At 39.4% G+C, this 26,329-nt stretch overlaps 1 long non-coding RNA gene across 1 annotated transcript in view; it reads right to left on the bottom strand.

The window, feature by feature from the left end:
- Window positions 1-503: 503 nt before the first annotated feature.
- The window catches only part of LOC117672351 (uncharacterized), a 38,832-nt gene continuing 13,006 nt past the window's right edge, over window positions 504-26,329 (bottom strand). The window contains exon 3 of the long non-coding RNA XR_004593187.2: window positions 504-844. This is a non-coding gene — a long non-coding RNA (uncharacterized LOC117672351). The remainder of the gene's footprint in view (window positions 845-26,329) is intronic.

The raw sequence follows: 26,329 nt of genomic DNA, 5'->3' as shown, positions 1-26,329 counted from the left end.
TTTCATTGATTTTCTCTCCCCCTTTGAAACAAAGACTTATTTTCATTCTAGTAAATATGGATGTTTAGGATTGCAACGGGACTAACATTTACAGGCATTTATTTTTTCTGTAAGAAAAGAGAATTTGGGCCTTTCTGGTTTCACCAGCCAGAGAATTCAGTAAAGTAATCATAAATACCAGAAGGCCCTTTTTTAATTCTGAAAAACTGATAATATTGTCTCTTAAGGAGAGATTATAAAATAAAACCTGAAAGGCCAAAAGAAGCAACAGTGGCTGGTTTTGTATACACAACAAGCTGGACATTTTTAGTTCCTCCTCCAAATTCTTGCCCTCTTGTGTTAGTGAGCCCTAAAGGATATTGCAAAAAGAGCCACATTTGCCATCTAGTCTTCATATTTGGTTGTTGTTCATTCATCATCTTTAACCTGTTAAAAATTGTCAAGACTGAGAAACACTGGCAAAGACAAACTATCAAAGAGGGAAGAAGGAAACTGAAGGACAGTTTTAAATTCTGTGCTTTGATCTTGAAAGCAGCCAATATGATTTTATTGTTGCAATGCAGGCTTCATATGTAATTCTACATATATTTACCAAGTTCAGTATGACTTCCTTTGGAGGAAGTAGCTTTAAATGACCACTTCAGTTGCCTTATATTATTCTGAGTATTCTAGGTTTGTAAATAAATATGGGGTATTTTTATAGTGGTGGCTGTGTAGATTTTCTATTTTTGATAGCGAAACCTCCATCTCTGATTAGCTAATTTCATGTGATGGAACAAAAGTTGTTCAAATATATTCCAGTCCATCAAGGAGCAAGCTTGTTATGATGTCTACAATCCATCTTCTGAAAAGAGAAGAAAATTGGCAGTTTAGTTGGAATTCCAGTCTCAGACAATCTTAGAGATAATAACAGACTTGAAGGTCAAGTAGATAAACCAGGACCTAGAGAAGCTACCTAGATACAAAGTGATTGAATGAAGAAGTCCAATGATTTAAGGCAGGAAGGGAGAACCTATGCCTCTCAATCTATGACTATATATAATTTCTAGAATGCTTCATAATTGGCCCAATCATATTTATAGTTTCTGGGAGTTCTACTCCAGATGTAGCTAATCTGGAAAGATACATTTGTCATAATACACCTATGGAGATTCTCCTCCAGGAGTCATTTCATTTCTGAAGGTCAAAGCAGAAACTCCCAATGTAATCAAGCCAAAGAAACATGTAATTGAATTTGCAATGTTTTCTTGTGCTTTCTCTTTCTATATTGTCTTCCTTTGTTTGTTTGTTTGTTTGTTTTTTTTTTACAAATTAAGAATATAAAACTTTCTAGGAGCAGGAATTTTTGGGGGGTTTGTAATTGATAAAACTCTTTAATAAAACAATAAACAATAAACATACAATAATAATAATATTTACCATGCACGTTTCTTTGCTTCCGAAAAAACAAACAAGAATTATAGATCTTAAAGGAGAACTAACTGATTATCGTATAACCTGTAATGCATGATGCAACCATGTCAATGTCAATGCAACCATGATAACGAACAAACATACTTTCACTGTGAATTCTCCCTCTTGCTTATCCACCTATGTGGCCTAGTCCTTCAGCTTTTCACAACTATACACCAATGCACCAACAAATGTCACTATTTGCTTCTGTGGTTTTGAACAGCTCCTTGATGTTTGAAATCAATTCTTCAGAGTTCCCCTGTCTTCAACCAGTACAAGAAAGCTGTCATTGTCTTATGCACACATGGAAACAGATGATAAATTGATGCCGTCGACATGGTTCTCTATGATAGCTGAAATTGTCAAAATACAATTTTTCATCCTTTTGTTAAAGTAATAGGATTGTTTTGGGAATATGAAATTTTTATTAAGCAAATAATAACATTTGAGAATTTAACTTTTGATGGAAATAAGCTAATTCACGCTGAATTTTCTGTTTCATTGCAGAGCAGTTTATGATACTGCTGATAATTTTCAAAGACTAAATTAAGAAACTAAATAAACCAAACTGGAAAAAAAACCTGCCGTGTGACCTGAATCTGTTTATTAGTAGCTTGAAACCAAAAGGTCTTTTAGAGGGGATTGTGTAACATTCTCTGATTGGTAAAGCTCAGCTTTGAATTCAAAAGTATATTACAGACAATAGCAACAATACTTATACATCATCCTTTTCCAATAAGGAGTTGTCCATAGATGTTTCTCTTCAATTAATGCCCACCCTGCAAGATTAATTAATTGTTCCACTTCAATTAATGTCCACTCTGCAAGATCAACAGCTTTTGTAAGTTCCACCTGGTAAGGTTAATATGCTTGTACGACAGTAGCAATAACTAACAGCTTCATACAGTAAGCTGGCCAAAGGCTGGACTTGGGAGATGTCCATCACTGACACCTTGTATAATGCTTTGATGTAGCATCACTGCAAAGTACTATGGGTAATTCAGATGCTGATGGTTGGCAGCTACCTGGTGCAAATCACAGCCATGCTGCTGTCATTCTAATTAAATCAATTGGGAGGTACAGGATTCAGACATGGTGTATACCTGAAAAAGTTTCTTTCTCTGCTCTTTCTGAATTGGGTAAAGAACACCAAAATTCCATTCTACTTTCTACTATTATTTGATACAGTCACCCATGATTTCTGTTGAAATTCATGATATTTCAGATAGTCAGATTTTGGAGGCTGCTATTTCTCCATCTGTTCACAATATATAATTCTAATTTGCTTGCATGCTTCTTTTTCGAGGGTCCTGGAACAGTAATATTATTGTCCCCTAAACAATGCCGTTTATTTATTGCCTTTTAAAATCTACTTAACAGAATGTCATCTGCCGCTTAAGAGGTTCTTTAAAAATCCTAATGTTTCTCTGGATGAGATCAGTTCATACACCGTAAGTCATTCTTACTCATTCATTTCTAGTGCTAATACACATTCTTCAAAACTGTATAGTATCTCCGCACACACACACTAAAATATACATTCTTGTTACATCTCCACACACATACACTAAAATTTTTGCTGTGTTCCTCTTAAACATTCCACCATAATACAGATAGTCCTCAACTTATGACCACAAGCCCAACATTTCCATTGCTAAGCAAGATGGTTAAATGAGTTTTGCCCCATTTTACAACCTTTCTTGCCACAGTTGTAAAGTGAATCATTGCAGCCGTTGTTAAGTGAATCTGCCTTCCCTGTTACTTTGCTTGACACAAGGCTGCAAAAAAATGATCACATGACCTTGGGACACGGCAATTGTCATAAATACATGCCAGTTGCCAAGCATCTGAATTTTGATCATGTGGCCATGGGGAGGCTGCAACAGTTGTAAGTGCGAAAAACAGTCATAAGTCACTTTTTCAGTGCCGTTGTAACTTCAGTGGTCACTAAATGAATGGTTGTAAGTTGAGGACTACCTGTATGCTATTTAATATGCCCCCTCCTAACTCTCCCTTGCAGTTCACTCCAAACTACCTCAGTAGAAAAACTAAAAAATATGCATTTAAAACTTATGTTGCTCTTGTAGGTTCCTCCCTAGATGAAAGCCATCATTTTAAGAATACGGTCATTACCATTATCGTGAAAAATCTTCTCAAGGAAGCAATTCCACCTTCTGTTTCTGACACCTCATTTCTCTCTTGTCTCCAGAGCCTCTTTTATATCTCCTAGGAGCATCGGTTCCCATCTTAATCTCTTTGTGTGTAATCTCATTACAGATAATCCCATTTGCTGGAGATGTCAGGAGTACCACTTCTCGATGTGAAGAAGGATTTGCCCTCATCTCATTTTGTAACTGATCCCAGATACATTTATTGTATAAACAGACCAGCTCGAGTGGGAATCTCCCTCAGGTTGCAGTTGCCTGTCTCTACTGGCACCGAAATATGTCTGAGTGATGCAAGGAAGGGGAGAAATATTGGTGCTTTGTTTCCAGCCCCTCTCAGCAAAATGACTCACTATTTACACGAGATGAAGAGGGAACGTGTGATATTTTTCCAGCTAAAAGAACAAGATTTATAAAGTAATTAAAAACGAAAGAAAAAAAATAAGAAGCTCTGAATGACTTTTAGAGACTGATTTATCTTGGGCCCAGTCAGTCTTTTGGAAGAAGACACAGTGTGAGCTGTCTTTACTTTTGATTCGGTGTTTTGTTTTGTTTAAAGTCAATGGCTGTTTTTCGTCTTGTCAGTCTGGGGAGCTTATATATGACTCTCAGGCTGTAAAATGGGCCACAGGAGGTAACTAACCAGGCTTCCCCCCCCCCAAATAGAAAGACATGGGGCTTGGTGGTTCAAATAAGTTCATAGAATGAATCACAAGCCTATTCTGAGGAGTTGTCAATATATTTGGGGAACCTAGTACTGCTTGGTATTAAAACATATTTTAAATCCAAGATGGTTATTAACAAGATTGGGAGGATTTTTTTTTTTTAAGTCACTTTCATTCGATGGTTTTTTTGGGGGGGGGCGAATGTTTGTACCACTCACTGACTGGCTAATGAATAATCAGATTTCACAGCTTGAGTGCTGGGGTGGTAATTTGGTTGCACGCCATGCTCCAAATCCATAGAATTGTACTTCATTAATGTGAGGACCTGTATAATCAAACAATTAGCAGTCTCTTTGCTGCTAAAGCAGTTTTTCATCAGCACATATACTTGGTTATAAGACGAGGCTCAAAATATCAGAGCTATTAGCTGAACTAGTTTGCTAAATTGTGGAAGCCAGCGAGCCATGTGGACTTAAGAAGATCCATGTTTTCATTCCCAAAAGACACGTTATTACTCTAGTGTAGGTATATCATACAGTATATATTGTATAGTACAGGGGTGGGTTCTACTTATCTTTACTACCGGTTCGCAACAGGGCCACGTGCATGTGCAGGAGCTTCCTGATGACATCCAGGTCAGTGGGCGGAGCCTCCCGCCAGTTTTACTACCGGGTCTTGTGAACCGATCCGAACTGGGGGCAACCCATCCCTGGTATAGTATGATGAAGTATAAGGTGTCAACAGCTAATAGACATGCTCTCCAGTATTAATAAAGAGTCCAACATAGGAAAATATATTCTATTGCATCAATACTTTTATTCTTCCATGTGCTGCCTTTTAATTTCCTTTCTTGAACAAGCTGGCTTTGAGTCAGCATTATTAGTTTCCTAGACTTACTTATTAGTTCCTTACTAGAGGAACGAATAGGATGCCAAGGGGGTATTTATTTCAGAAAATGTATAATACAGGCCTTCTGCTTTAAGTTTGCCACTTTATTTTTTTTCCAAAACTACATTAAAAATGACAATTATTCTTTGACATGTTGTGCATTTCACATCTCTTTAAAAACTGAATGCATATGAAGCTTGGTGTTTCTACTTCTTCCTCCCTCCACCCCCAGGTTGTGGGCAGGTTAACTTTTCGTTGGAATAATATGTGCATTTACATTTGGAGTTGACAAAGACAATTTGGACTACAAAAAGCTTGAACAAGGCATTCCATCCTTCATTCAAAACGACATACTGGCTGTAATGACTTTACATATTCTGAACACAGACAGCATCAGGAGCTCCACAAAAGGACCTAGATCAAACAACTGGAGATTGCATATAGGCTGCACATCATTATATTTTTAAAAGAGTCACATTTTAAAAAGCTTTGGCTCCTTTCCCCCATCTCTGTGCATATTCTAACTTTCAAGCTCTAAAGGAAGAAATTCAGCAAAAGAGATATTAGTTAGAGGAGCTGGAGTATGTTGTGGCTCTACTAGGAACATACCATTAAAATGTGGCTGACTAGTTTGTGATCATTATAGACTGATAGAGGTGGGAGGATCTTAGAGGACATTCAGTCTAATCTTCTATTCTGGACAGGACCCACTACAGCAGGGGTGTCAAACTGGCGGCCCACAGGCCGGATGTGTCACGTGCAGGCCACACCCACCCTGGCTCCACAAAGGAAAAAAAAAGTTGCAATATGTCACGTGATGCAATCGAGTTTAACGCCCGTGCACTACAGCATCATCCAATGACAAACCTGCCTCTAAAGTCTTTGCACAATTCATGTGACAGCACGTTCTATTAGCTGATAGCTTGTACAGTCAAAAGTATCCTACTGATGCCTAACCTGTAGTTGCTTCCTACTTCCATATGGTTTTAATCCATTGATTTTGATTATGCCTGTCCTGTGTGTGTGTGTGTGTGTGGGTGGGTGGGTGGGGGGAATAGATAAAATGTCTGTATTCTTTTCTAATAGGGGTGTGGTGGCCTAGTGGTTAAGACCCTGGGCTTGTCGACCAGAAGGTTGGCAGTTTTACATTTATTTCTATCAAGCCAGATTCCTCCTTCTGCCCTTATGCATTTCATTTTCTATCCAGATCCAGAACTTTAGATTTCCCTCTGTTAAATTCCATCTTATTGATTTCAGTTCAATGCTCTGGCCTGCTTAAATCTTTCTGAATCTTCTCTCTCCCCCTCTAAAGTAGCCACATCTCCAAGCTTGGTCTCCTCTGCTTGGTGGGCTCAGAGATCTCCCCTGAGTTGTTTGGTATCTACATGAAACCACTGGAAGAAATAATCGTTGGTTTGGATATGAGATGTTACCAGCATGCTGATGATACTCAATTATCCACTGCCATTCTGGTTCAAGCCAGTGATGCCATACAAACCTTGACTTGAATGGGTCATAAGAAGTTCCAATTAAATCCTACCAGGATGGAATTAATTAATTAATTCAATTTCTATAACAGCCCAACTCAACCAAGTGACTCTGGACAGCTTACAATTATAAAATTATAAACAATTAAAATAATCAAAACATCCAGAAAATCAATATAAACAGCAGCCAAGATAATTAATTAACTAACAGTAAAGCCAAGACACAGAAGCCTTAACCATTCCAAGCCCCAGGCCAGGTATTAGTTTTTAAAGCCTTGAGAAAGGCCAACAGGATTGGGGCTACCCAGGAATTGCTTCTCCTGCTCAAACTGTATGAGGAAAAGATCGCCTGGCAATCTAGGCTCTGTATTTGTTGGTACACTAATTACGATCCTACTTGAACCAAAATGTCATGACTTTAGTAACTTATTTCCTGATCAGCCCCAGTTGGACAACAGTAACAAGTTATACTTGGGGCTACCTTCAGAGATAACTTGAGAACTTCAGCTGATGCAAACTGAAGCAGACAACAATTGGCAAGACAGACCACCCAATGCAGAAGTACAGCTCTATTAAGGCCACGGTATTGTTGCTTCTAGGTCCAATGCAAAGAGTGAGATATTACCTTTACTCCTTTGTGCATCACTGGGATAGATCAGGTGACCTCCCTACCACAATTGAATCTGCCATGTTTTCTGGTCTTCAAGAGATCTCTCCTCATAGTTCCCTTTCTTCCTGAGGAACAGGGAGGGGCATGGATGAAACACCAGGTTTTCTTTGTAGTAGTTTTTATCTTGTGGAATCATCTTCCCCAAGTTTTGCTCACTACAGTTCTGCAAGCAGGTTAAAACTGACTTATTTCAAGGTGCCTTTGATCCTAGGTGACTGACGGTGGCTGTCTATTGGGGGTTTTGTCTTGTGGTTTATTTTGGGTTGTTGATGCTATTTTTGATCTAATTATTTATTATTATGTTATGTGGTGTTTTGTTGTTATTGTCTTTGTTTGATATACTCTACTCCACCAAGAATCCTTTGGGATTGGGGCCCATTTGTGAGTAAGACCATGAAAGTCATCTTCAACTGTGACAGCACAGAAATATGTTTAATAAATAAATAAACAATACTTTAAAAAGGAAGGAATTAATAATCTGATCTTTGAAAATTTTGTGCTAGGTGGCAGACAAAGTAGAAACAATTTAAAGCATTTGAAATCCCTAACATGGGACTTGTCACAGCTTTTCTTTAAAACAAAACAAACTAAATTAAACTAATAAATTGCTGAAAGGCCCTTGATATGGATAGCTTGACAGCTGTGGTGCAAAGGAAGGAATATTTAATAGTTCTCCTTGTGCTGTTTCTCATCAAAAATGGTATCCTTGAAGTTATTTGCAGTTATATAAAAAAAGAGAGCTTACTTTGATCCATGTAAGGCAAAATTGAAATGGATAAAGCTTGAAAAAATTGGGCTACATATATAGAACCCATATTGATTTTCTCAAACAAATGATTCCATTGAAAAGCTTACTGTATGTTTGGATAGCTGTATTATATGCAAATGCTCGTGACCATATGGTATCCTAAACTTTTAATACATAGGTGATGACAAATTAGCAAAGCTAAAAAATGTAGGGTAAGCTGATATTAAAATAAGCATATGACATATTTAGTTGAAATTTTTAGTTGGGCTATTGTGGTTCATCAGCTGTTTTAACTCATGGGTGCTTTTAAAAAAATGTTTCAGCTCTTCCTTTATAGTTTTATTTTCTGTTGGATGGAGCAGATTGTGCTCTGCTTTGATATTCTATACCACAGGTGTCAAACTCGCATCATGTGACGTTGCCATCACATGACCTTTTGCGATGTTTTTTCCCTTTGGGGTGGGTGTGGCCTACACATGACGCATCCAGCCTGCGGGCTGCCAGTTTGACACCCCTGTATCAGTGGTGGGTTGCCCCTGGTTCACACTGGTTCTATAGAACCGGTAGTAACACTGGCAGGAGGCTCTGCCCACCGACCCTGACATCATCAAATGAAGTCGGGGTCGGTGGGCAGAGCTTCAAAGAAGCTTCTGCGCATGCACAGAAGGGTGCGCACACGAGCAAAGCAATCATGCACGCGTGGCCCCATTGCAAACCGGTAGTAAAGGTAAATAGAACCTACCCCTGCCCTGTATCTACAGAGAAAGAAAAAGAAACAAATGATCCTGCACAAAATTTGAGAAAACGGTAACAAAAATCAAATGCAAAAGTTTAATGGGTATATATCAATTCCTTTTCTCTGTTAATACATGCACAAACATATTTACATATACCGTATAACCCAAATCACCAGATGCAATCTTTTAGAAGATTTTAATAAAATTCACATTCACACTGTTCAGGACGCCCCAGATAATGTTTTCCATACTCAAATAAAAATGCATTAATGCATTACTCACTTATTTGGATATTCTTCCTTCCCCCTCCAATTGATTTTAAATCACTATAGTTCCTGCAATGTCGTGTCATCAAGCAGTAAGATTAGGTAGCAAATACTAACCATTTGTTGATAATTTCCAAATGCACTTCCTTCTGTTTGTCATGCCAAATCCAGAGAGAATTCTGGAGGGCAGCATTTTAGCTGCCCCTGAACATCCCACCAGAAGTAGCAAAAGTAACAAGCCAACAAAACTGCATTGGAGGCTTTTTCCCAAAAGGAGAAAACATGGTAGCGCTGACTGTGCATAAAATGCTAACTCAGAACTGGGAGATGTAAGGCAGGGTGGGCATCTCTTCATTGGTATGAAAATGCCAAAAGCAGGGGTGAAATCCAGCAGGTTCTGACAGGTTCTGGAGAACTGGTAGTGGAAATTTTGAGTAGTTTGGAGAACCGGCAAATACCACCTCTGGCTTGCCCCAGGGTGGGGTGGGAATGGAGATTTTGCAGTATCCTTCCGCTGCCACGCCCACCAAGCCACACCACGCCCACCAAGCCATGCCCACAGAACCGATAGTAAAAAATTTGGATTTCACTGGTCAAAAGACACCTGTTAAAATGCCAAATTCATCAATATCTAAATGGAACAGATTAGCTCAAGCTCAGTAGACATATTTAAGCAGGAGAGAACTTCACAGAGATCATAACAGCCTAGAAATATATCACATCCCTTCCCCTATGTATTCCATGGAAATTTATTTTGACTGTTGGGTGAGCCTTGTCTGGATTAAACCAGATTTTTAAACCAGATTTTTAATTATTGGGTAAAAAAAAAAATCAAAGAATCAAATGAATAATTGAACATTGTTCAACAGGGTAGGAGTGAGGGTGGGGAGAAGTTTCTCTAAGGCCGTGATGGCGAACCTATGGCACACGTGCCACAGTGGCATGCAGAATCCTCTCTGCAGCCACGCCAGCCATCACCCCAGCTCAGCTCCATTGTGCATACGCGTGTACCTCCCGCTGGCCAGCTGGTCTTCAGGTCTCTCCCACACATGCGGGTGGGGGGCATGTGGGGGGTGCAGGTTAGTGCAGGAGTCTTTCCAGGCCCAAAACGGGGTGCGTGAGGCCCCTCCGTACCCTGTTTTGGGCCTGGAAAGACTCCTGCAGCAACCTGGAAGCCAAAACGGGGCGCAGTGGGCCACAGTGCATGCATGGGGGCCAGGGAGCATGCATGGGGATGCACATGCATGCACGAGGCGGGGCACATGTGCAGGGGATGCTCGCATTGCATTTTGGGGGTTCTGGCACTCGCCTGTGCATTTGCGCACGAGAGAGAGCGCTTTGGGCACTTGGCACCAAAAAGGTTAACCATCACTGCTATAAGGGATTTTTGATCATGTGAAAGTGGTTTATTATTGAATTTTTTCCCCATTTCCCAGTCTAGTTTACAGATCTTGGATTTTGTGATAGATTTCCATCTCAGTCTTGTTTAGACCCTTCTGAGGGTTTTTTTGAGATTCATCAAGGCTGGCTATTTGCTGCCAACATATAAATGTTCACTGAATCCAAATATATATTCTTAGCCTAAGCTCAGCACACCAGCAGAACAAAATGACAAGGATTTGGTGTATTCACACCAGTGAAGCAGTGAAATCCAAAATGCATAGTATCATATGCTAGGCACAAACAGTCCCATTCATTCAGAGAAGGCAGTTCTAGGTTATTTCTTCACTAGCAATTAAGAAATCTTCATAGCTTCACCTGGCTGACATTGAAGTGGCATAAAGTCTATCTGCATTACTGTTATTTTGACATAATAATGGTACAATGACTCAAAAAGAGACACAAATGACCCTGAAATCTCAGGGGAATAAATGGAACCCAATAAATCTCTCGTTGTTTACAGTGGGGACTTAAACAGGATATTTTTTTTTCCATGGAATTTTCTGTGAATCAGAGCTATTAGGCTTACTAATATCGTGCATAATAGCAACCTTTTAAAAATAATAATATTGATAGGCCTACTTTGCATAGCTGCATGTTACAGATCTGCTCTAAATTCGCCAACTAAAATGCATCCACTCAACTGCGTCCATATTTGAACATAAATTAAATGGCTGTTTGTGAAAAATGCTTGGTATAATGACTTAATTTTAAAAGAACGAGAGAGATATTGGGATCATTCTAGTAGGAAACCATGTTAATATTTTGCTTCTGTAAAACTCTATTCAGAATACAAATAATAATATATTTTTTTAAAAAATCTGTTTTGCAGTGTGCTAACTTTTAAAAACGGCTGGTGTAAACTAACCTATATCTATAGGCAAAAAGAGGTCTCGAAATTATCCTTTCCTGTTTGCATATATTTGATGTAAATGACATCAAATTGTATTTGAAATAGGAAACTGGCGTTAATGCAATCCCTTTCCCTCCCCCCTCCTCTTGCTTCGGGCCCTTTTAAAACAGATGAGCATAAAAATGCAGTCTGCATCATTAAGTTTATATGAAACTAGTGAGAATAAAAATCACCATGTAAGTTTTTAATAAGATGTGTTTTTCATTCCAGTTTAATAACCCGAGTCTATATTCATCTTCCAGTATAATAAATGCAGTGAAAAGAATGCATTCTTTTCTGGGCTTTAACGTCTTGAAGGTTTCAGAAGATGGAGCTTTCCAGGAAGCTGGGAGAAGAAAATTCTTTAATATGGCAGCATGGAGTATTATTATCATAAATAATTAATGTGCACAGCGGAAGAAAGCCGAGCTTCATTAATAATTCTGATTTTTAGTTGGCATGAGCTAGAGATGCTATATCTTTTTTTCCCCTCTTCATCCAATCTCTGTCAATTTCCTTGATTTTAATTTAATACATGTTAAAATTTAAACGCTTTGTGCTCCGTTTGACAGTGGGCTTGTGCGTCGCGTGCCGGTTTGCATTTGTTTCTACCTCTGCATTCATAGCTCGGTACTAATTTTCACTCACAAAGGTATTTTTAGTAACAATGCGCGCCAGGAAAAATAAAAAGTCGCGATATACAGGCATGGTATGGTGGATATCAGTGTCAATTCCTTTCATCTTGTGGTTTCCCGTGGGACTAGTTAAGATTTTTCTTTGATTAGGACCCCAATGGAAATATTAAGAAGCCTTGCTATGCATTTGAGGGCATTACAATCCTTCCTTCCTTCCTTCCTTCCTTCCTTCCTTCCTTCCTTCCTTCCTTCCTTCCTTCCTTCCTTCCTTCCTTCCCTTTTGGTTTGCAACGGCAGGTTCTCTTACCACAGCGTCTGCTACTGCAATGATGAACTGAGAACTAATTCTTCTCCCTGATTTACAGAGGGAGACTCACTGTCTGTTTTTTTCCCCCATGGCAAAAGCGGTACTCATTGGATTACTTGTTTGTGTGAAAACCGTTAGCACAGATACATCATTAGGAATGCTTTGGTTTGCTTTGCATCTCAGCTTATTTCTCCCTGTTACAAAGCAAACAGCTTCCCACCAAAACATTTCTGATGGTCTTGAATCTTCAAGGAAATAACTTTGTTATGGTTGCTTTGGGCTAAGCAGAAAAGGGTGCAGACAATGATTCCTGAGTGCTGGTCTAGACGAGGCCTTATTTTTCCCAGCATATAATCAATATTCAGATTACAAGCAATCATTTGGGTTAATTGTTTTCAAGGAAGTGACCAAAAATAAAAAATAAAAAATTGCCAGCTGAAAATGGAAGGTGTCATCTGAGGTGGGAATTGGGGAACGAAGGATGTTTCCTCCTCTCCCTATAATTTGATTACAAAAAAATAAATAAATCTCAAGTCAGAACGGAGTCAGTCACTTTCTCTGCTGCAGTTAACATCACTGGCCAACGATTAGTAGGGCTAACAAGCTCATCATGTAAAGATCTCAATTTAAATAGTGAGTACTGATTATATATCTAAAGTACGGTCATTTCCCAGGGATATGTTAATTATTGGACAAAATTAAGGCCATAGATTTGTTGTTGTTTTTTTTAAAAAAATCAAGATTTCCTTCCTTCCTTCCTTCCTTCCTTCCTTCCTTCCTTCCTTCCTCCCTCCCTCCCTCCCTCCCTCCCTCCCTCAGAGGAAAAGACTTGGGCCAGTGGTTCAGAGGTGGTATTCAGCAGGTTCTGACCAGTTCTGGGGAACTGGTAGTGGAAGTTTTGAGTAGTTCAGAGAACCGGTAAATATCACCTCTGAATGGCCCCGCTCCCATCTATTCTCTGCCTCCCAAGTCCCAGCTGATCGGGAGGAAATGGGGATTTTGCAGTAACCTTCCCCTGGAATGGGGAGGGAATGGAGATTTTACAGTATCCTTCCCCTGCCACGCCCACCAGCCACGCCCACCAAGCCACACCCACAGAACCAGTAGTAAACAATTTTGAAACCCACCACTGCAGTGGTTGCCTTGAGTGCAAAACCAAGGGTTATACATTGAACACAATCCTAAAAAGGGATGGAGGGATGTTTGTTTTATTCTTGTCTTGTCTTTAATAGAGCACTCAGCTGATCATCAGAAACCTCACATATTTACTCTGCCGCTCTAATTTGCTGTGAATATGGCAAGATTGCTTATGAAAAATAAACAAACCTTGCACTTTTGCGCGGCATTTGCCATACAAGTAGAGAAGTACAGATGTAACATTTGCATGTCTCACTGCTTTCACAATGTGTTCAGAAAGCAATTATTGCTTCTTCTTTTTTGGGCGGTTTAATTCATTGTTGGTGTTTTTATCTGTATTCATAGCTGGTATCTTTGTCAGCTCTCTGAGATGCAGCCCCTTCCTACATTGTCTCTCCCTCCTCGTGCTTCTTGAAACATCTTGAAGGAAAGGAGGGGAAGAAAAACATTCAGTGAATTACGGAGGCACCTTATGGCCCTTATTCCTTAGCCACAACTATCTTTCTGCTCCAAAGGGGAAGGGAAAGACAGTCTGGGCTGTTTCTGAAAACTGTGGGGGATGCTTGTGTTGTTGCCAAAATCTCTGCTGAAGGCATTAAAAGCACTTAGAGTGGGGCATGATAGCAATATTCCAGTATTTGAGAGGCTGCCACAAAGAGGAGGGCGTCAATTTATTTTCCAAAACACCAGAGGGTAGGACAAGAAACAACAGACGGGAACTAATCAAGGAGAGAAGCAACCTGGAATTAAGGAGAAACTTCCTAACAGTCAGGACAATTAACCAGTGGAACAGCTTGCCTTCAGACATTGTGGGTGCTTCATCACTGGAGGTTTTGAAGAAGAAATTGGATAGTCACTTGTCTGAAATGGTATAGGGTCTCCTGCTTGAGCAGGGGGTTGGACTAGAAGACCTTCAAAGTCCCTTCCAGCTCTATTCTGGTTAGATTGAATTGAATTATTTAGTTCAGGGCTACGTAATATTGTTTCTATTGAGGATCATAATCCTATCTTTGGGAATAATCTACTAAGGATCACATTCCTAGCCTTGGGAGTAATCTGTTGAGGATCATGGTTTTTCCTTGGGAGTAAAGGCCACAAAGTTGGTAGGGCTGATGCAACTATTGAGTAGAGCCAGATTCCAAAGGTAAGGAATCCCATTCTTTCTCTGACACCACCTTTTTCTGATATGTCTTCTCTTTCTCTTTTTCTCTCTGAAACAGTAGATTGCAGGGAGGGGACAGAGAGCTTTTGCCTAAGGCCTGAACTAGTATTTGGAATAGGGAGGGGGATTACAGCTAAAATTAGACAAAATGAGGCAACCCTAGAATTTAATAAGAATTTAACTTAAGTCACATCTCCAGCCAAGTGAAGTGCTAAAAAGACCAGCTACCGCAATAAATAAATGCAAAACCTTGCAACTATGTTGATCCAACAAGATTGGATGTGGCTAGGCGAGGAGAAGGAGCAGCCAATAAGGGTATTTTTTACAGACAATATAATCCTTAAAAAAGGACGTGAATGCATAAAGCAGCAACAACAACAACAACAACAACAACAACAACAACAACAAAACCAGAGCCAAAATGATGGATACCTGAACCAATATGCATGTAGTAAGAGCCTAGTTTCTAACTACCAGAGAAGTGTGAAGCTGTAGGTAACAAGTCTGTGAATAACAAGGGCCATCTGTATTGCTAATTGCTCAGCTCCTACCTGTGGAGAAAATTTGAGCACTAACTAAAACAAAACAACTACCGAGTGTTGTGCAAGTTTACTTATTTATTTAAATATTTTTCTATACTACCGGTATTTTCCATCAAATAATCACAAAGCAGAATACAATTAAAATTATGTTTACAATGGAAAAAATATATTGAAACATTTTTTTTGTTTGATTTAATTCATAAGGCTACCCATCTTGCAGATTTAACAATAGAACTATTAACAGAACATAAAAAAAACACAACCCACAATGTTAATTGAGAATCCTGTAACTCTAAAACAGCTAGCAGAACAAGATCTTCCAGGCTTTCTACTTCCTGACCCCCATGTCCTGGAGCATATCCAAATCTTCAATGTTTTGCAAAACACTGGCAGAGTCAGGATCAATTTAATTTCAGAGATATGGTATTGTGGGATGCCCCCCTCCCACTAGAAGGATGAAATATTTTGGGGAGTATTAAAAGAGGCAGAATATTATATTTCCCCAAAGGAGAAGTGAAGAAAAATCTTAACAAAGACAGAAAGCAGCCCCAACAGCCTCCAGCAGATGCCTGAAGTCTTTAGAGATGGAGATTTTGTGCCCATTAAGAAATCTGGGCCAATCTATTCACAAACAAAACACTTTCAGATCCAGTTGATGGGATTAAGAAGGACACGACATGACCTTTGGGACATAATAGGATTAACCCATCACCAATCAAATAATAAAAGCACACAAAGCAAACCTCAAAATTACAAAATACTGTAAACTGTATAAAAATCCTCCCATTCATCAAGCTAATTTGTTAACTGTTCCAGAACTGCATGCTGTGGTTGGTTCTGCTCATCAATAAAGAAGAGCCCTTCTTTCCAATCAGCCTCCATTTTATGTCCAGCACCTTTCTCCTCTTTGGAACCCAGACCGGATTTTTCTTCCATCAGTACCGTGTTTCCCCCCCAAATAAGACCCTGTCTTATATTTTTTTGAACCCTGAAATAAGTGCTTGGCCTTACTGCCATGCGCTCAAAAGCCCAATTGGGCTTATTTTCAGGAGATGTCTTGTTTTGGGGAAAACAGGGTCTAGAGGAGCCGAGGTGGCGCAGTGGTTAGAGTGCAGTACTGCAGCTACTTCAGCTGACTGCTAGTTCAGCAGATCAGTGGATCAAATCTCACTGGCTCAAGGTTGACTCAGCCTTCCATCCTTCCGAGGTGGATAAAATGAGGACCCAGATTGTTGGGGGCAATATGCTATTTAGTATACTGTCTTTGGTGTCCTCGGAGAGTGGGCGGCATAGAAATATGAAAAATAAATAAATAAATAAACAAATAAAGGGCAGGCAATGTAACAGAAAAAGGCCATTTCCAAGACCTCGTTATAGAATGTTATTTACTTGAATGTGCACGGAGTCATTAAGGCACTGGGCTATGAGTTCTAGTTTGGTCTTAAACTGGGTGACCTTGGACCAATCATTCTCCCTCTCTCAGCCCTAGGAACCACCTCTGAAATTCTTGCCCAGAAAACTGCAGTGAGGTATCCAGGTAGTTAACAATGACTCAAAGACCCCAATAAATATTTTATGCAGAGAGGGGGCAGGGAGTGAGGGAAGGAGGGAAAGAAAGAGAAATAGAATGCATGGGTTTTTAATCCTCCTATAACAAATCTCATTGGAAATGTGATTTTGATTTCAGAACTGATTGGCAATTGCCAGGGATTAATAAGCATGGATCTGTGTTGATAGAAAGGCGAACCAGACTTCATGCTAGCTATTAAAACTTTTGAAATCTGGTTTTCCTCTTGTAAACCTGGACATGCAAGCTCTGTGCATCTCCTTGCCAGAAAAGGACCATTTACAAGAGAGTGGGGGGGGGGACATCTTGTTATAAAAATGCTGCTGTGAATTACTAATTGCATGATCACTCCTTGCTCTAGCGGGGAAGCGTAATGCCGTTAAGTACAGGAGAGGAAACACGAAGGCAGCAAAGGAGAAAAATGTTTATCATATAATTTTCCGTTTTGTTTTAAAAATGGTGTCGGAGGCCATAACTGTAGGCCTGATTATGTGTGCAAATGGCAAAAATACAATAAGATGTATGTAGGAGAATTTACCTTCACTTGCACATGTGATGAACGTTTGCATATAGGTTATGTGAGGGGTCACACTGGTGTCTGGAATAGATTCAGAGAAAAATGGGGGGGGGGAAATTCTCCCACTGATTATAAGGGCAGTGTTGTGCCCATTTTGGTCACTGCAATAATATTCATCAGTTTAACTGATGTTGTAGCCAATGTAATTGATTCACTCTCCTGATAATATTTAAACCTGGAAAAATCAGGAGTATGAGTGATAGGCAGTCAGTCAGTATTGACTAAAATGCCATGTAGCTCATCCTGCTGTCAGACCCTTGAGCTATGCTTCTGGGAATCTCCTGCAGGCTGAGAAATTCTGGGAGTTGAAGTCTGCACATCTTAAAGTTGCCAAGGTTGAAAAACACGTCCCTTGAATACATGTAATCAATATTTATCTACAGAGCCAAACTAGATGGCAGCAGCTACCGCATTTCCCCCAAAATAAGACCCGATCTTATATTGGGGGGGCCCCCTCCAAAATAAACATTAGGGCTTATTTTTGGGAAAACACGATATCAGGGTAATCAGCTCGGCTGGACGATCCACACCGCCCCAGTGCGCGCAGAAGAAGCAGTAAGTGCATGGGGACCAATGGTATCTGGCAGCAGCTGCAGCTTTGGTTGCCGCACTCTGGGGCTGCCCACACAGTGCAGGTGAGTTGATTCCCTGTCCAAGCAGCAGATGGAGGCAGGGGCGCGGGGGGGGGGAGGCAGACAATCCAGACGTGCCATGCGGGAAAGCTGAGAGTTGGTGGGCTGCAGCGGGTGGCCGCACGGCTGTGGGAGGCTTGTCTATGTGGTAGCACCAGGAACAGATAGAGGTAGAGGGGCGGGGTGGAAGGCAGGCAATACCGACATGCTGCACGGGCTGCGGCAAGCTGAGAGACTCAAAAATGAGTCTCCCATGGCCACTGCTGCTTCGGCCCACTGACTTTCAGCTTTCCTGCAGCCTGTGTGGCGTGTCCAGATCACATGCCTCCCCCTGCCTGCTGCTTGGACAGCTAATCAACTCACCTGTACTGCATGGGCTGCAGCTTCTGCTGGACATTGTCGGCCTGTGCTCACCCGCCACTTCCTGTGCTGGCCATACCCAATCCCTTCACTAGGGCTTACTTTTTGGGATAGGGATACACTAAAATTAGGAACACTATTCGGAACACACTAAAATCAAGCTAGGGCTTATTTTTGGGATTAAGTCTTATTTTCAGGGAAACACAGTACTCCCAATTTGCCTGATTTCAGAAATGCTAAAAGGGGTTGGATTCGTATAATATTGGTTGGGAGACCACTAAGAAATTCCAGGTAAACTTGGAAATAAATTTAAAATAATCTGAAGTAAGGCAGTGGCAAACCATTTATATATTATTGCCAAAATGTGCCTATGAAGTTACAGGAGTTGGATTCAACTAGGTAGAGCCTTTTTTAAAACCTAATGATAAATTATTTTTTCACTTTTTTCATATGTGCTGAAAATATGCTAGAAATTGGTGTAATCATTTAGCATAAGAATTACTTTGTAGTACAATTATGTTTATATAAATCTCATTACTGTAACTATGTGCCAGATGAAAAAAAAATCAATTCATTTTCTTAAACCTCTTTCCATTCCTTTTGTGAAGAAATTTGGGATTCGTGCTTAGCTTTTCATTAAAAACAACAAAGCAGCAGCAAAAACAAACTGGAGAAAATTCTCAATTACCATATATACTTATCCACAAGTGGAGAATTTTAGGTGCCAAAATGCATCTAAATCAGGTTCAGCTTATCCACAGATAGATTTATCTACAAGTATATATGTAATATTTGTTTAAAAGTACTCATATTTCCCATTTATGTTCTTGTATAAACCCATCCACAAATAAGCAGACCCTCAATTTTTTTAACCAAATACCATGAAAAATGTGAGTTGGCTTAACTGCAAATGGCAGATTTTTCATGATATTTTAGATAAAAATTCAAGTCTTGACTTATACATGGATGGGCTTATATGGGCTCTGTATTCAGTAAATACAGCTATTCCCAATATCAAAAGGAACATGTACCTACCTGATGTACAGTTGAGGAAGGGAGGGAGGGAGGGAGGGAGAAAGGAAGTCTTGTTCAGCAAAAAACCAGCCTCACTCTAGATTTGGGGCAATTTAAAGAAAACAAAACCTTTAGTTTTGGAGCAATTTATCAGTAACATTTCCTCCTCACAAAATTCTTCTTGGATCATAGAACAGCCTAATGATTTTGGAAATAATATGACTGCATAATTGGCATATAGTAGTTGATGTTAGATTGGTATCCAAGATAAACATGAAAACAAATCACATTAAGTTTTATTACAAAAGTTTTATTCAAAACGGACTTCTTTATATAACAGCAAGCGCTCCTATCATTTGATTAAATTACACCCATGTTCTTTAGTACAATTAGTTCTATGCAGTGAATCTTATTCTATCACATTTCCCATTTAAACTTTATTTTCTGCCTCTTATATATTCTGCCTTTATCTTACATTCTTATTCCTATCTTGGTACTTCTAGCAACATGTTCCTATCTTGTACAATAGCATCTGTAGCCTTACTGTGACTTGGGATATTCTTCAGTGTAGCTTAAGTGCTTATCTCCCATGTTTTTCAGGCTTCTTCATCACCCAGTTTCAGAAATTCCAGTCTGGATAGCAGGGAGTTGGCAAAGAAACTGAGTTGGTGCTCAGTCTTGTCTAATGCATTGCAAGCCTGGATTGGTCATTCTCATGCTCCATTCTCTCCTCATCTAGTGTAGGGAAACTCAGATTCACTGGGTGACTCTTTTGTGGACCATTCTACCAGTTCTGGCCTTTTCTTTTAGAAATGGTTCTGACCCCACTTGTCCCTGTAACTTTCCTTTGCTGTCCCAGATATTTATGCCCATAGATGCCTTCATCAACCCTTCCAACATCACCTCGTTGGTACTGACCTTTCTTTCCTGCTCCTCCATACAGTATTATAGAAACTCCAATGCTACAATATTAAAAGCAATGGGGATCAGGTTGTTCTTGCCCTCCTAGGTCCATGGAGAGATATACCCTGTTTCCCCAAAAATAAGACCCAACTGGAAAATAAGCCCTAGCATGATTTTTCAGGAAGCTTGTAATATAAGCCCTACCCCCAAAATAAGCCCCAGTTAAGATTGTCAGCCAGATGGATGCATTTAGTACCATATTTCCCCAAAATTAATTAAGAAAATAAGCCCTAATGCATCCTTTGGAGCAAAAATTAATATAAGACCCGGTCTTATTTTCGGGGAAACATGGTATTAAGGAAGAATTTCATCGAAAAAAGAATTAGTGACATTGCTACAGGCGGTCCTCGACTTAGAACCGCAATTGAGGCCAGAATTTATGTTGCTAAGTGAGAAATTTGTGAAGTGAGTTTTGTCCCATTCTGCGATTTTTCTTGCCACGCTTATTAAGTGAATCACTGCAGCTGTTAAATTAGTAAGACCTTTTTGAAGTGAATCTGGCTTCCTCGTTGACTTTGCTTGTCAGAAGGTCACAAAAGATGGTCACATGACCCCAGGACACTGCAATCGTCATAAATGTGAACCAGTTGTCAAGAATCCAAATGTAAATCATGTAACCATGGAGATGCTGCAATGGTCATAATTGTGAAAAACGGTCATAATAAGTCACTTTTTTCAGCACCATTGTAACTTTTGAACAGTCACTAAATGAATTATTGTAAGTGGAGGATTACCTGTATATTGTAACTTACAAATTAAGAAAAAGGAAAGGGAATTTTACAGTACAGGGGAGTGGGAAAGTAAGAAGGGTATGTTTCATTCGGTCTGGGAAACCCCCCCAAAAAAGATGCTCAGTGGGAGTTGTAAGGATTAAATGGAGCATGAGGCTCTAAGAGTGAGAGGATACTTTATTGACTTAAGGGACCATCATTGAATCAACTATAAGACTATTTAAAAAGTGAAAAAATAGAAACCCGACAGCCTAGGGCAAAATGGCTGTCAAGAGCAATGGCCAGCCATTGGAGGAGAAAGAATATGTCAGGCCCTTCAGGTACTTGGAGTTGTGGTTGTTGCTAGCATGGAATGAAATGCTGGAAACCATCAATTCTGAAGAGGTGTTTGGCTGGGGTGTTGGCTTTAACACTGATTTTATTGCAGGTCAGTGGCTGAAGTATTTTACGTTCATTCACTTTTGATGATCATCATATGGCTCTGGTCTAAACTCAAAAGGACTTCACTCCATACTGGCTAAGGCATTCTGGGAATTGAAGTCCAAAGTCTTAAAATTGCCAAGTTTGGAAGCCCCTGATGTAAATAAACCATACTGATCTGGAGCAATGCTACAGCAGAAGTATAAATAGTTAATCACTCTACAAATACTTCTTTAAAGCTAATGCACAAAGTGTGACCTTCCATGCTTTCTCTGGACCCCCTTCCCGTTCCTAAATGACTTTTTGACACGAGAGGAGTAACAATATTATTAAGTACCTGGAGATTAATCCTACTAACATTAAATTAAGTCCAACTGAGTTTTTCCCCCTGTACCATTCATTCTTTTGCCCTAGTCCAAACTACTTTTGGGAGAGTGACCCTTGGTATTCTTGGCCAAACAAACAGGTTTTCCTACAGACAGGCCCAAAATGTATCAATCACATCTTGGCCAAACCATGTTCTAATATTAAGCCCTGAGTGCTTAACAGGTCTCTGTTCTGGGTTCCCTTATTACTTTGATTTTTTGCTTCCAACAGTTTTAGATGCTCTTGCCTTGGCGTTAAATTCATGGTTTCTGTAATTAATACCTGGGCTTGTTGAAGGTTAACGCTACAACTTTTCACAGCTCTGCCTTTGCTGTGGTGATAGATAGAGCTGCTGGTATAATGATGAATTGCCATGCCTTTCTTCAATCTCCTTTGAGTGTTGCATTAGGGAAACCACAGGAAAAGGCTATGTAAATCACAGCCTGGAGAAAGAGCAAGTCAATATGTGCTAGGGGTGAACATGATAGCAGTGTTCCAATATTTGAGGGGCTGCCACAAAGAAGAGGTGAGGGTCAACCTATTCTCCAAAGCACCTGAAGATAGGACAAGAACCAGTGAATGGAATTAATCAAGGAGAGAACCAACTTAGAACTAAGGAGAACTTTCCTGACAGAACAATTGATCAGTAGAACGGCTTGCCTTCAGAAATTGTGAGTGCGCCGACACTGGAGGTTTTTAAGAAGAGATTGGATAGCTATTTGTCTGAAATGATATAGAATTTCCTGCTTAAGCAGGGGTGGGAGTAGAAGACATCAAGGTCCCTTTCATTTTTATTTTATTTTATTTTATTATTCATATCTATGCCTCCCACTCTCTGAGGACTCTGGGCAGCTTACACCAAAAACAGTATACTAAATAGCATATTGCCCCCAGCAATCTGGGTCCTCATTTTACCCACCTCGGAAGGATGGAAGGCTGAGTCAAACTTGAGCCAGTGAGATTTGATCCGCTGATCTGCTGAACTAGCAGTCAGCTAAAGTAGCTGCAGTACTGCACCCTAACCACTGCGCCATCTCAGCTCTTTTAACTTTTATTCTGTTATTCTAATATTGTAAGGAGAAAGTGCAAAATTAGGCTTCTCAGGCTATTGACTGCCCTGGAATATTGTGACAAACCAAGCACACTTGGTGGTACGATCAGTATTTCTATGGTTGCTTCATCCACTCTTATTTTTCCTCCACTTTGTGGCTTTTTTTAAAAAATAGATTTGCTTTGACAATCATTAAATAAATAATCCTACAGGGTTTTTTGGGGGGAGGGAGGAAATAACCCATAGCAGCATCTTACAAATAATCTTATTTGACTCCTCCCATCTATCATACATAGCTACACAGACTCACCTCTGTGTCATGCACACACCCCTTGTTACAGTTCAAGAAAAATCCCAGAGATTGTCAAATGCACCTTGAAGTAAACTTTCTCTATCAACATAAGAGACTTCCTGGTGCTGCCTTCCATTGACTCTGTCTACCCTTCTTATCCAGCTCCAGTGTTTACACCACCTGTTTAAAGATACTCACTGCCAGCTCTCCTCCCAGCTCAGATGCTAATCTAGTGTAGAAAAAAAAAATAAAGGATTGGTAAGGTGACTGCAGGTGGGAGGCTTATTCAATAATGGTTTGAACAAATTTAGGGCAAGAGTTCAAATATATTTGTGTTCCAAGAACATGAGGTGTCCAGCCATCTAATCTGGGCAAAGGGCACCATTTTGCACTTCAGGGAGGACTTGGGTAGTGGTGTTATTTTCAGTGAAAATATGACTAGAGTGTATGCCATGGCTTCCATTCAGATGGGATGTTTGATATAAAAGGGAGCAAATTTCTGTAGAAGCTAGCAATCAGATCAACTGCAGTTCATTGCTGCTTTTTGGACAATTGATAGCAGGTCATTACTTGGAGTTCTTTTAGGGGAACTGGGGAGCCTAACAATAGATTCTTAACTATAGAAAATGAGAAACAGCAGAGCCTGATAACTGATTCTGTTTGATGGTCAGATTCTGCCCTTCTTCTACAGCTGTATTTTGAGATTTGAAGTTTGAACCTGCCAGTCATTTTGCTGGACATATTTATCCAGATCTTCCTCTATTCATAATGCATTCCATTTTATTTTTCACTCATGTTACACTTCAATCATGCTTTGAGATTTCAACTTGTCAGGCATAGCATCATCTTAAAGAACTGTTTATGCCAGACATTTTAATGTTATTTATCCATTAGTGCAGTAAAGGAAGAATATTTTTTACATGGCCATCTTCAATCTTAGTGACAAATACTTTTCAGGTTACATGAGACTCTGGAAGAGTAGAACTGAAGGATGAAAAGCATCCAGATAAAGAATCAAGTTTATTTTTTGCTTGATTTAGTAGTGGCATATTTGGTCTTCACCTGCCTCTGAAATAGCAATCTGAAAGGACTTCAAATTTTTGGTTAATTTGAACATATGTCCCTTGTGTGTGTGTTCTTGTGTGGCATTTTGAAGTATTGCATGTTAATTAAGTGTTTGCTGGCTATTCATGAGTATAAGCAGGTTTTCCATACATTGAGGACAAGGGTGCTAGCTATGATCATGGTCTTTTCTTATGCCTCTTAGTGTGTATATATCTTATTGCTAAATCTTTGCTCAGAAATATTGTTAGGAAGCGCAGGATGATTGTCATAGAACAATATCCATACAGATTTCCAATATGACTAATATTACTTTGGGTGGAGTCTTAAAGCCATAGGATTGTGTAAAATGTTATGAAATTGTTTTTGCTTCTAATTTCTTTATATTGTTTTGTTGTCATGGTGGGGCTTTAGAATATTGAGACGGTGGTGCAATGACCACACAATGGGAGAAGGTTCTCTGTAATTTCCAATATTCTGAGGTGCGGAAAATATAGCAAAGCCCTGAAGAATTTAGGAGGTGTTAATATAAGATTTACCTTCAAGACTCAGGAAGTAATTGGGCCATTTTGATCACACTGAGGAGACTTTGTTCGAAGCAGCAGGTGTACATCTGAGTATTTTAATTCAAGGAAGATGCTGATAAATTAAAAACCGATTCCAAAGAGACTTCGAACCTGATAGGAAAGGAGGGGGCAACTATCCCCTCTCATTTTCTGCTTCAGGTCTAATATGTAAGTGATTTCCATCTTGATAGAATTCAGGATCTGTCTTTTAAAAATACTAGGGAGTGGAGCAAAAAAGAAATAACCGTGGTTCCAATTCTACATATTGTAATGAGATATGTCACAGGGTCAGCCAATCAATTTTTGCTGCCTTACTCAAAATTTGGATGTTGCCCTCCAGATCCACATATATAAATTGACAATCACATCTTATTTCGGGACTAATACGCAGAGGCAGAAGAGTGGGCTAGTTTAAGAGATAACAGGCTCGCATTGTAACCGCTTTCAGCCTTTGGCATCAGCCATCAGAAGCATCGTTTCTCTCTGCTTTGAGATTCCAAGTTGCAAAATATAACTTGATTCCTCCTTACTTAGCTAGACATTAATCTATGTTTATATATAGTATATCCAAACTCAAGTAATTTTAAAAGGGAATTAGCAGTTGACAAGTTCTCTGAAGAGAGTTAAAAAAAACCAAGAATTTGGGATGTAGTATAAATGTAAAAGGATTTTCCAGAACATTTTAAATAATTACAAAATCTCTTTATAAGTATGCTTTTAAGAACAAATCTTGAACTGGCATCTGTTAGTGGCACTATGTGTGTGTATGTATATTCTTAGGCTAACAGATGGGTCCGGATGGCATATGGAATTTCTTTTTATGAATTCAATCATATGGCTTCGTATTTCCTAGGCATGCTGTGTATATATGATAAAAAGTATGTGTGTTCATACAATTCGTTTTAATTAAAGGTTATTTCTTTTCTTTTCTTCCTATGTGAACAAAGAAAATATGGAAGGTAAAGAGCCTAAAAGGTTATCTGCACTGCCAGCTGCTATGTCATCACAAGGGACTAGCAACCATTTTTGAGAGCTTGAACAGATGAGGACACTCTGTACTTACCCCATTCCCATCACAAATGTGACTTTGTGTCATGTTGCTCTTCCGTTTTGGCTAGTGCATTTTTTGTGAGTCTTTACTAGTCAACCAGGTCATTGAAGGCAGGAATATGTGCCCCCAATGGGTTAGTCTTTATTGTTTTCTAGAGATAACTTTACTATAATTGCTTAGCGTTTATAACAGCTGCTTTGTAAACAGAAGATTGTTCATTCAAAGCACGGTAGCAATATATTTTTATTAATTATCATTTTTTTAAACCTGAAATATTTATTTTTCTCTGGACTCTTTTTTTTTTGAGTAAGTCCAGTAATGTACTGTTTCATAATTTTCACAATAAACCCTTCTATCTCAAGTGACTGGAGGTCTTAAAATGGGGCAAAATTCGCTTAACTGCCTCATTTAGCAACAGAAATGGGCTCAGTTGTGGTCATAAATTGAGCACATGTATGTAGTCTTCTCCTTGGATTGAAAATGT

This window comes from Pantherophis guttatus, chromosome 3, assembly GCF_059756535.1.
Source record: "Pantherophis guttatus breed Tessera chromosome 3, ASM5975653v1, whole genome shotgun sequence".
In the NCBI taxonomy this organism is placed as follows: domain Eukaryota; kingdom Metazoa; phylum Chordata; class Lepidosauria; order Squamata; family Colubridae; genus Pantherophis; species Pantherophis guttatus.
This window is presented reverse-complemented; position numbering and strand designations above follow the sequence as displayed.